Here is a 10,445-nt window from a genome sequence, read left to right on the forward strand (position 1 = left end):
CTGCTGCTGCCACCGTCTCCACCACCTACGGGCAGTCACTGTGCCTCCCCCAGCCTCCAGGGGCATGCATCGTTCATGCACATCCTCATGTGGTTTAGTTTGCAATGTAGCTATCTGTAATGTTGCAGCCTTTGATAGCTCGCCCCCCATACTGGGGGAGAGGTGGGCTGAAGGTAAAAGTGGTGATGGGCCTGATCTTTTTATTTTCCCACAGAGCCTGACCACATCTCTTGCAGGCAGGGGGCAAGCTGCCGGTGGGCTAAGTGGCCCCTGAGTTGCGGGAGCAACTGATTCTTCCCTTGGCAGCAGCAGTGCCCCCTGGGGCCGCCTGGGTGGGTGCCACCATGGAGCGAAGGTCTGGGGCCCTGCACAGCTCAGGGCCCACTGGCAACTCACCACTGGCTGTGGAAGAGGCTCTGCGGGGGGAAAAAAAAGGATCACACCCCTCGCTGCTTTTTGTTTTCCTCAGTGGAGGCTGCCTGCATGACCTGCAGCCCCTGGGCAGTGCCAAATGCCCAGAGCAGCACCTGGTGGGCTTCCAGCATGCAGGCTTGGGGAAGAGTTGGATCCAGTGGGTGCTGCCTGTGAGCTGGGGCAGCACCTGTGCAGCTAGCACCCTGCTGGTGACCTCAGGGGGTGCTGCTGCTGCTGCCACGGAGGGAAAGACCAAGCCCCCCTGCAGCTCAGGAAGCTGCACAGCCTGGTAGCAGCTTGGCCCCCAGCTGCAGGAAAGCCAGGTAGGCTCTGCACAGGGGAAGAAAAAAAAGAAATCAGGCCCCTCATCATAACAGTAACAAAAGCACCTAAATTGAAAAGGTGGATTTTTAATTGCCACAATTAAAAACCCACCATTTCAATTTAGGTGACTAAATCCCCATCATGTGTATAAGTGGCCAAGGTGATTTGTTTAAAAAACACCCATGGTTTAGTCAGGGAGCTGGGCAAATGGCAGTGTTTTGCCCTTGCCACACAGCTTTTTAACTCTGATTAGTTTGATGCTATTTTTGCAGCATGGAAGGAAACTCTTTTGTCTATATGGCTGTCCGTCTCCTAGCATGTGTTGCTTCATGTGCTTCTGTTCTTACTCTGCAAGAGGATTTAGGGGGCCCAACCACTAAAATAGAGACCCTTAAAACCCCAGCGTAGCTGCTGCCTCACCTGTAGGCACCTCAGTTCTTGATGCTAAAGTTTGCTAGGTGCCTTCAGCTTCTGGCCATGCAGAAGCACAGCAATAAGTCACACCTGAGCCCTGTTGGGATTCATAAAATAGGCAAGCTGACCCCCTATTTCCCACCTTCTCAGAATTGTAAATCATCAGATGACTGTATACTCTGGAGGGAGGGTTGCTCTTCTTCCAAGCTAACAATGGGAATACAGCAATTAGTGGGGCAACACCTTTGGGATTAACAAGCAAATGTGATGTACTGCTGTAGCAGGGGACACCTACCACTGCTACTAAAAGGAAGCAAAAGCAGCGTGAATGAGACAGATTGAAGCCTGAGAGGGGCTGAAGCCCAGACAGGGCCAGGGGCCCAGCATGAGCAAGAAAGGCTAAAACCTGGGAGAGCCTGAAGCCCAGATCACAGAGACAGGGTAGCGGCCCAGACTAGAGAAAGATGGGGCCAGGAGTCCAGGGTGAGATGGGAAAGAGAGAAAGAGCCCCATTCAGACTAGGGTGCAAGGACTAGACAGATGAGAAGCCTGATGATGAATAGGGTGGAGCAAGGCACCAAAGGCCAAACTTCAGTTCTCTGAAGGCAGCCTACTAAAATATATAGAACTTAAACATCAAGGTGTGGCAGACAAAAGGGCAAGGCCAAACTGGTGAACTGAAGCAGAAGGTTGGCTTCCCCTGGAGGTTCACCCCATTACAACTAACAAGTTCAAGAAAAAAATGCTATCAAGCTCTAAATAGAGGTAAAAAGAGTGATACAACCATTCCACAATGGACCCACATTGAAAATTTCTCCCTACTTTATTGACAAGTCACCTGCTTGGGCAGAGCCGTGCGGACAATGGATCACTGCTCTGCCTCTACTCCAGATCACGCTGTTGCTGATGAAAAATCCCAGCCCCAGCTCCAGTCCTGGAGAAGGTCCCTGCTCAGCTTCAGCCTGCCAGGCTGCTTGGGCTGATCTCCACAGAAATCCTGGCCCTGTGCTGTCATGGCCCCACCACTCCTGGGGTCTTCATGGAAACCAGCCACAGCAAGGTGGGTAGGGGCTGCTGGGAAATGGGAGTCGGGCCGCTGGCCAGATCTGCCACTTTGCCCACCCCCGTTCTAATCAGACAAGGACTTAATATTGGCTAACTGCCCTGGGCCAATGTTCTTATCAAAATGGTAAGCACACCATCTTCCTTTTCAAAACTGATCGAAATGTACTTCCAGATTTTGGAATGTCATACATTTGGCAAATCAGTTTACAAGACTCATGGTTATGCCTCATGCCTATCTATTCCCCCCTCCATGAGTCCTCCCTGCCCACATGAAATATCCTTTACTAGGAGATGGGCTGAATTAGATGCATTTATTAGCTGTAGCTAATAAGCTTTTTTATCACATACATGCCAATTATTTGTAGACTTGGCCACTTGAATAGCAAGCACCTGGCAACAGGGTCCTTGTATTCTTGGGTATAAAGCTTGGTGTAACAGAGTCCCACCCCCGGGGTGGCCACGATGCCTCTGGAACCCCACTCACTGTCTGTCACTTCTACTTTCTTTGGGTAGTCTCCCCTTCCCCTTGCCTGATACACCTTGATGTCATTATGCTTTTAGAAAAAGGGAACCTGCTCCAGGGCTCCCCAAGCAAGGGGCCACTGCTCATCGCCTTAAGGGCTAATTACATGGTTCTCCTCATCTCCCCTTTTGGCCATGTCCAAGCCTCTCAAATGCTACCAATCATTCAGCATGAAGCCCCATTGTCCAGTCTAATCATTCTGTCATTCATGGGCCTTCAGCCCCAGTGTCAACTCCAGTCAATATGGGCCTCTAAACCTAGAGTGGTCTGTGCCACTGTTGGGGCTTCCAGCCCTCATGCCTTTAACCACCCTAGCCCCTCCTGGCTCAGGCCTCATTACCTCCAACAGATTCCACCTCTCCTGGGCTCCAGGTCCCTGACTCTGATTCTTCCCACTTGTGGGCTATGGGTCCCTGGCCCTGGCCGCTGTCATCACTCTGCAGCTGCCTTGAGCACTGGCCTTGCTCCCGGACCAGTTAAGACCTCCACTGCCCCTACAGTCTCAATCCCTAAACCACCAGTGTTGCCTATCCCAGCTCCGGTGTTAGTCAAAAGGCTTGCTTCAGCCATTTTGCTCAGGAGCTCCTCTCTTTATGGCTTCCAAGGCAGACTGCCTGTCCAGCTCAGGCCCTGGGCTTATATCCTGAAAGCTCAGCCCCTTTTTGGGTCATGGGGGTTCCTTGATTGGCTTCTGCTTCTCCTGCAGCCTGCCTTCCCCTAAAGTAGCAGAAGCACCAAGCTCCCAGCTATACCTGGCACAAGTGGGGTTTCAGCTTCGTGCAAGGTCTTTAGCCACTCGTAGAACCTTTGCAATGAAGGAAATACCCAGTTTTTATAAATATTTCTTTTGACAATCTATGCCCAATCTTTTACCAAAACCTTAGTTGCCAATGGGGGAATGGGGGAGGCCTGTGACAACTAGTATGCTTGGAACCAAAGTGCTACATAAAATTAGATCCGTGAGAGTGACTTAAATATATATTCAAATGGTGGTGACAACAACGTACCTTTGCCTTTCACCCATCTACTTGTATCTTTTTTTCTTGTATAGGAATGCAGTGTTTACAGAAACTCTGAGGTTGCTGCAAAGATAAATTTACTCAGCTTAAGGTAGCCCTATTCATGGGAATGTCCAAAGCACATGGCCAATCATTTAAACATATCATCACATCCTCACCTTTATTGAAAAAAAGACTTATTTCCCTGACAACACACAATGGAACTGGTCTCATCAACAAACTAATGGTCCTGGGTGTAGAATTTCATGGCTAACAAGCAGTGGCACCTAAAGGGTTTTCAATCTAACTCCAGCAGCCATGATTACAGAAAACTAAACAAGATCCAGTGTTGAAATGAAAAAGGAGGCAGCAAAGACACTCACTTGCACTCACTAGCAATTTAAAATCATTTCATAATGGGAGAGAAAATTACATTCAAAGCAGGAGAGGCAACCAAGTTAGCTTTGTCTTTCAACTGCAAAGAAGAGGGCCTGTTAAAGAAGAAACTAAGCATTCTGGAGTCCATGAAAAAGCAGGCAACAAACTCTCTAACTCTTGATCAGAAAGTCCTGTACAAACAATTCGCCCTCAAGCTCAAGAGGTCAGAAATAGCTTATGCCAAGCTCTTCGGCAACAAGGACCTTATCAAACAGCTCTCACAGAACACATTTTCCGCATTTCATACCACAGTCACTGACAACGCTGACCAGGCTTTGAGAGCCATTTTACAGCATGGACAGGACACCAGAAGGGCATCTGCTCCAAGCAGACTACAGTTCCAAAAGGCTTTCATTCCACTGGCTGGGAAGAAAAGTGAAGAAAACAGTCAAGATGAGCAAGAAAAAAAGAATGCATCCACCAGAGGTCCAAGGGTCTTGGAGACTGAAAAAAATCTAGGTATTGCTGATGTGAGGAAGAACAGTGAAAGAGGATATAACCCAACTTCGGGACATTGGTGGGGAGCTGGTAAGCAAGTCCATTTTGATCACCCACGACCCCACACTAGTAAAGATCAGAAGTTTGACAGAAAGCATTTTCCTGCTGATTATAGCCTTCACATGCCATCGCCTTCCGATGTCAACATTCCTGACCTTCGTACACCAGTGTTCCTTGAAAGAAGAACGGCCAACAGAAGGCTGAAAGGGCACTTTCCAAGACACTCACACAGAAGTGGAAGCAGCAGCCATTATAATTTGAGACCCAGATCAAGGAATCTGTTTTTATGGTTAGGTGAGGCTCCAGTGGACATGTCATCCTTTGTCAAGGCACAAGATGAAGTCAGCAAAGAAACTAGCTTTAATGACAGAGTAAATCTTTTTATCCAAAAAGTCATAGCTCTGAAGTATGAGGAGGACTCCCTTTTCAAAGATTATTATTCTGAACGACTCCTAGAGAAGTCAGGGAGGAACCACTCCATGCACGAGGACTTACTAAAGGACACGCAGCAAGAGCAGAACAAATGGAGCTTTGCTGGTGCAGAACCCAATCACCGTAGCATTACTATAAAGAAACTGGACAGGAATTTTATCAGAAATGACGTCCCTCCAGAGATTTTGACATGGGAATATTACAATGAGATACTCACCAAAGAGAACCAAGTTGAGAGAAAGTGGCCAAATAACAATCCTAATCACAGGATCATAAAGTAGTCTTTGGGTTTTGTTTCAAAAGGATTCTGTCAAGTTCTGGTAGGATAAAGATACACCTTATTTTTTACTACTACAATTTTTTAAAGTACACATGAAGTACTGTTTGTGCTATGTTGTTTGTATTTAAAAAAAACTAATGCCAGTAGTCCAGTAATTCAGAATAATGCTATAACAGTAAACAAATATCTATATGCAACAGAGAAAAGCAAAAATTTGAACTAAGGTGATATCCTTTTAGCATTTCCTGAGTTTTATAGCTATTTACTGAGGTGAATCAATTATTTTAGGAGTTGTGCAAAAAAAAATCATCTTAGATCATTTAACACTCTTACTTTGGGATATAAAAGTCTGTGTTTGATGCCAGCGTTAATACTGAATCACTCAGCTTCTCCCGGTGGCCTAAGCCTGGAAACGTACAAGAATGTCCCTTCTCAGGCTTACTGCACATCTAAGAAGTGGCTTTATTTTACATCAGTTAATTGGTTTTATGAAAAGTGATAAAGGAAAAGACTTGCACTCAAAAACATAGGAATATTCCAAGATTTTTGCTGTCAAATTGACTGTCGTAGAACCATGCAAGACATCCTATGATAAAAGTGTGAAACACAGACGCAACACTTCTTAACAGCAAGCTTTCTGGCTCACAAAGAACTCTTAATATCCCCACTGACTCTGTTACACTGCCCAACAGCAACAGTCAAACATTGCTTCTAGAGATAGTATTAACTGCATAGTAGGCATTTGTCTAAATATTGTCATTTGGTGAAGCATGACACAAACATTCTCCCTTCCTTCACTAACTGAGTCAAGCAGGTATTATAAACAGGGAAGTCCTCTATTTGGGTACAGTATCCATAGCAATGTATTTATCTAACATTCAAAGTAGAGTCTTTGAATGTACAAAATCACTTCATAAAAATCAATCTTAGACCTCCTCAAAGACAGATAGGATTCATTTTCCATTTGATAATTTTTGCTGTCTAAAATGTAGTAATGATTCTGCCTTCTTTGTTTCTTAAACTTCCACATTTAAAAATGTTAAAATATGTCAAAACCAGCAACAGCCATCTATAAAAACATGGCAGTTTAACAGACTTATTTCATTCTTTACTAGAATTACTTTCAGCGGAAAATTACACCCCATTTCTAAAAAATATTGACATCAAAGCAAAGGGCTCTGGAAAGGTCCTTGTGCGTATTTCCCAGACACATCTGGTAGGCCTGTGCAAAGCTTGGTGCTGATTTGATTCGGAGGAGATTCGGCCCAGTTTGGCGGCCAAATTTCTGAATCTGAATCAAACCAAGAGACCAATAAAAAGGTTCCCAACCCCACCTGCTATCCCAGCCCCAGCCCCATGGCTGCCCTGCCCGGCCCAGCTCCTGGTTCTTTAAAAAAAGAAAAGAATAAAAGCTCCAGACTCAACGGCTCACCAAATTCGAATCACAAAATCGAATCACTGTCCCCTGAATTGGCCGAATCTGAAATGAATACTAGCCGCTTTGCACAGGCCTAATACCTGGAACTATATGAAACCACTTTCCCTTTTTTCCCCCCATTATGTTCCCTTTTTACTTTACCCTCTGAACTTTTCTCTTTCCAGATTCAAAATGTCTCTCCTCCCTTTAACTGCACTCATAAACATACCCTTGCCATTTCAGATCTGCTGTCCTCTCTATCCAGGTCTCACCTGTTGCTATCTACTCCTTTTCCTCCATTTTTGCCTTGCAGTTGTTGTTTGCTTGCCCCACTCCTTTCCTAGTGACAGTTCATTCTTTAGGGTTTTTCAACCTGTTCGTCATTAGTTCCCACCATGACCTTCCCTCATTCTCTGTATTTGCTCCTCAAGTCATTAGTTGGGCTTAACTAATAAGCAGAGCAGGCAAGGGAATAGAGCACTGCAATGCTGGAGGACTATGCTCTCTCATGTTGCAGTCCATAGAGCATGCACACAAAAACCAAGTGGTTCTAAATAACAATTGTTTTCTTCGGGTTTATTTTTGGAGCACTTCAAAGGGTGTGTACATCTGTCTGCTCATCTTTTGAAGCATTTCAAAGGTGTCTGAAGCACTTCAAAGGTGGAAAGAACTGGAAGAGAGGAAGTTAAGACAAAACATAAGCCACATGTTCACACCTCTTTAGAGTGAAAAGCAATAAGGGAAAAATAGTACTGAAAATTTGGATCATCAGGCAAACATCAGGGCTGCAAAACAAGAATATAGCTGATGGGAAAGTGAAATAATCCAGAACAATTAAGCAACCCCTGAGATTGACAGCACTTCTCATAACACTGTAGGAAGAGGTGCAAGTAAATAGAAAGTCATTGTAACGTGTATCTTCAGGGAACCATTGCAAGTAAATAACTCTTCTCTAAACCTACCCCTCACTGGATTCTCACTAAAAGGATTCAAAACTGTTAAGGACATCATTAAAAGAAAAATGACAGGCAGAATGTGACAGGAGAACAATATGAATGCGTGCCCAACAACAATATTAAATAGAGAGAGAGAGAGAGAGAGACAACAAGAAAAGAAATAGTGACATTCTAAAATAAAGCTTTCAAGGGCAAATGAATCTGCATGGCCTGATGATTGCAAACATTAACAATGATAGTTCAACTCCAGATTCCTGGCTGGAGGTCAAATTTAACAAGCTATAGCTTGGCATGTAGAGCCATACATTAACATGGATGCTTTGTTAGTTCCCTTCATACATGCAAACTATTGCTAGAATTGTTTTCACATAACAGGTATTGTTCATACTCACACACATTTTTTGTAGTTTATATATAGAGAAAATAAACAAACTTCAAGCTTCAGACTTGATTGATTGTCAAAGCAAGCAATTTAGGCAGTGACTTCTTGAAGGTGACAGCATAAGCCAAGTGCCAAAAACAAACACAAAAAAAGATTCAATCTGAACTTTTCATATAAAGCTATCAGAATGGATTGAACTGGGATGGGTCTATAAAAATATTGGTAAGATCAAGAAGAAATCATCACTGCCTGTGAATAAAATGCATGGTGTATTTGCAGAACTCTCTTATCTCTGAAAACCATAAAATAAGGACGTGAAACAGTTGAACACATCCTGATGAAATTTCCATTGTTTTTTGTATAGTGATGCAAATTATATAAAGATCAGGAATGTGAAGATGTTCCAAAGTAGCTCACACAGTAGGTAGTTACTACTGTGTCTCACTGCTGCATGGCAGGAAAACAGGAAATAACCTGTTTGCTTTGAGGAAAGGCTATCCAAGGATGGATGTGGACAAATGATACCAGCTTAAGTTTAATTCACATTGGCAAAGAGTTTTACCTCTGATTCTTTTAGGTTCCATCCTCTGGTGAATTGAGTTAGGTTATTTGGGTTTAGGGGTTTACTTGGTCTGCTACCTTGTACACTGGTATAACACTGATTATACTGCTGTAAACATTTCATCTGCCCATACCCTAAAACGGATAAATTAGTGGAACCAGAATCATCATTAGTTTAGTCAGAATTACAGTCTTGCCCTATGTCATGCATAATTTTTATTTTCATTAATACCAGTAAAGAAATACAGACAACTGAGACTCCTTCAGATAGGTTAATGAGAAATGGAAGCTCCTCAGTGTCTGGATGAAGAAAGCAATTGCAGAGACATTCTTCCTGGAAGCATAAAGTGTTGAGGTAGGCTTCTATATCAGATAAGAAACAACATTATCCTTGTCAGTATGCTACTTCCATGCAGGTAGAACGCATGCCCTTTTATAAACTACCCGACACTGCCTCTATTTTGCCTCCCTCTCAAGAGCTAAGCTGACAAAAAAGGAGAGTTCTTAGTTTAAGACAAGGTGTCTTGATTCTGCAACTGGACTCTCAGGCAGATGGAAATTGTTCCTGCTATTTTAAACAGGTTTTAAAGCAATTTCTCACTGGCACATGCAGTTAGGCCAGTCAACTCTTGTCTCTCAAGCTCAGTCAAGATCTTTGCTGCAGTAGTCTACATGAGCAGATGAAAGTACAGCAGAGAAGGTGTCGTGTCTAGGCAGTCCCCTTTCCTCTCGATTCCCTTGTGTCACCAGCAAGCTGGCATTAAAAAGCAGCACAGAGTCAAAACAGAATATCGTCTATCTTGTTCTCTGCTGTCAATTGAACGGTTCACTTTCTGATTAATGACTGAACATGTATAAAACAGTTAGCAGCTATTAGGAGTTACTGCTCAAAGGATATTTCTGAAATTGTTGCTTAGCAACTCCAATCAGATCCAGTGAAGATTGTCAATTAAAAGCAGTAATAAAAAATAAACAACTTTGGCCCAAAAGGAGGAAGAAAAATGTTACAAATTGACTTATAAAGCTTAAACCCTTTAGAGCAGTCTACATTGGCAGAAAAATTAGAATCATACAATCCCAGAAAAGTAGGGCTGGAAGGGACCGTAGAAGGTTATCTTGTCCAACACCCTACTCACATCCAGATCATCCCTGTCTAAACCATCTTATCCAAGTGCTTGTCTAACTTGCTTTTAAAAACTTCCAAGGATGGGGATGTCACCACTGCTATGGGTAGCCTGTTCCAATGCTTAGTCACCTTCATAATAAGAAAGTTCTTCCAAATATCCAACCTATGTTTTCCTTGCTGAAATTTAAAACCATTTCTTCTTGTCCTGTGCTCTGCAGTCACAAAGAAATGTTTAGCTCTATCTTCTTTATAAACACCCTTCGGGTATTTGAAGACTGTTAGCAATTCCACCGCCTCTCTTCTGGAGAAGAATTGAGGCAGGGAAAGATTCTCTAATTTGTCCGTATCTTTCTTGAAGTGCAGTCCTCAAAACTGGACATAATACTCAAGGTGAAGCCTCACCACTGCTGAGTAGAACAGAAGAATCACTTCCCTTGATTTGCAAGTGGTACTCCTGTTAATACAACCCAGCATGATACCATTTCCTGTTTTTTGCAACACAACCACGGTGTCCATAGTTAGCTTACGGTCCACTGTAACCCCTGGATCCTGCCCTGCTGTAGCCTAGTGAGCAATTTCCCCTGTATGTAATTGTTCCACCCCAAGTGCAAAATTTA

Source organism: Gavialis gangeticus, unplaced genomic scaffold (genome assembly GCF_001723915.1).
Source record: "Gavialis gangeticus isolate Ggan-Ray unplaced genomic scaffold, GavGan_comp1, whole genome shotgun sequence".
Taxonomy (NCBI): Eukaryota; Metazoa; Chordata; order Crocodylia; family Gavialidae; genus Gavialis; species Gavialis gangeticus.